The sequence below is a fragment of the Aquarana catesbeiana genome, linkage group LG10 (genome assembly GCF_042186555.1).
Source record: "Aquarana catesbeiana isolate 2022-GZ linkage group LG10, ASM4218655v1, whole genome shotgun sequence".
NCBI classification, from domain to species: Eukaryota; Metazoa; Chordata; class Amphibia; order Anura; family Ranidae; genus Aquarana; species Aquarana catesbeiana.
In genome coordinates, this window is record NC_133333.1 from 45,736,728 (window position 1) to 45,738,872 (window position 2,145).

At 37.8% G+C, this 2,145-nt stretch overlaps 1 non-coding gene across 1 annotated transcript; it reads left to right on the forward strand.

The window, feature by feature from the left end:
• Positions 1–1,099: 1,099 nt before the first annotated feature.
• Positions 1,100–1,172, forward strand: TRNAR-CCU (transfer RNA arginine (anticodon CCU)). Its single transcript has one exon. It is a non-coding gene; the product is annotated as a tRNA-Arg (tRNA).
• Positions 1,173–2,145: the final 973 nt, after the last annotated feature.

Genomic DNA, 2,145 nt, shown 5'->3' on the forward strand with positions numbered 1-2,145 from the left:
AGCCACTCCTTTGTTATTTTAGCTGTGTGCTTAGGGTCATTGTCTTGTTGGAAAGTAAACCTTTGGCCCAGTCTGAGGTCCTGAACACTCAGGAGAAGGTTTTTGTCCAGGATATCTCTGTATATCGGTGTGAGCCGCTCGGCAATCAGTTAATGAGACCCCAGTCACCAGTTTAAGCTTTTTATTTATATGCTTTTTTAATAGGTACAAGAATGGAATATTATTTTAATTGGTATAAGTTATGCTTGTTTTAACAAAATCAGCAAGAAAAAAAAAAAAAAAACTTATTCTGGAGTCTCACGACACAGTTTATGTGTAAATTGAGGTTTACACATAAACCTCAGTACATTTAAAAACAATATTCCATTCCATATATTTACAGAATCCAGAGAGCTGACACTTTTTCTGAGCTTATATTAGCAAAGAATTTTTTGAAGAAGTCAGCAATCAACAGCTGTAAATACAAGGAACACATTGATGAGGAGTGTGTCATTATTACTGGCGAACAGAAATCAGGGGTATCTAATGTATGGAGTGCAGAGGTCAGGAGTATATAATGTGCAGAGGTCAGGAGTATATAACGTACAGAGTGCACCAGCTGTCAGTATGTAACGTATTGTACACACCTTACTGTTGTATAACACAGTGTACAGAGTATGGCGGTCAGAAGAGTGTAGTATACACAGCATGTTACACTCCTGACTGCTGCACTCCCAGCATACAATGTCCTGTATTCAAGAGTACTTAAAGCGAAACTGAAGGTCAGTTGGCAGGGAGGCTTTCATTGCATAAGAGACATGCATTGTATGGTACCATGTACCATGTCTACTCAGGCGCTCTAAACAGAGCGTCACACATGCAGCTCAGCGTACAGTGCCGGGCTGGTCTCTGAGTGCTGGGATTACTAGCTCCTGCACATGTGCAGGAGTGACATCATTCTCTGTCAGCCAATGAAGATGCCTGGAGACCAATACTCAGAAGAAAAAGCTGGTGCAGTAACATTGGGCAGGTAAGTATTCATCCCTTAGTTCTACTTTAACACAGTGACACAACACTCTAACTTTCTAGAAAAGAAAAGAAAAGAAAGAAAACAAGCAAAGCCCCAGTGGCCCAATGGATAAGGTACTGGCCTCCTAAGCCAGGGATTGTGGGTTCAAGTCCCACCTGGGGTGCTTGATGCTTTACTGAACTTTACTGAGCATACTGAACAATGCTGACACTTCATCTGAGCTTACCTCTCTATAGAAGAATGGGATTGAAGATTGAAAATCTTTGTAAATGCACCAGATCCATTACAATTAGGGAGGCGGCCACAAAACTATTTACTAGGTGGTAATATACACCTACTAAACTACACAGAATTTTCCCTACAGTACCCCAAACGTGCTTTAGAGGTTGTAACTTACTTGGTTCATTCTCCCACATATTCTGGGAATGTGATAAAGTCTCACAAATATGGAATCAGTTAAGTAATTTTACAACATCGATATCAGGTTCTCAAATAAATCTCACACTTCATAACTGTCTATTATTCACTAAAATCAAAGGACTGTCTATACCTATATATGAGACTGCCTATGTATGAGACTGGTTCACACCATATGTGTAGCAATTCATTGGCTCATAGCCTATCACTGGAAATCTCCCTCAATTCCGATAATCAATTAAAAACAAGAATTAGTTCCATTAGCCAGGTGGAAAAAATCTTTTACTTTTATTACACTATTGTGCAGGCATTTATTTGTACAAAACCCTTGATAGATTGTATCAATATATTTTCTACTTGTCTATTTTTCAATAATTATATAACCGAATAACCTTTATATATTTCACTGTAATTGAAATCTCTTATTGTACCACAATTTAACCTCAATAAAAAAGTTTGTAAACAAAAAAAAAAAAGGAGGAACTTCATTATATAGTCAGCAATATAGTAGGCAATGAACACTTTGGTTAGGAGTATGTCATTCTTGTTGGCGTATAGAGATCAGGAGTATATAATATGCAGAGTGTATAGATCAGGGGTATATAGAGGTCACATCTGGGGGTGGGGAATGTAGGTTTGGGGACGAAAAATTGGAAAGTGGAATTAAACCCATTAATTTACTGTTAGCAAAAAATTAAATAAAACAGTAGTGATTAAAT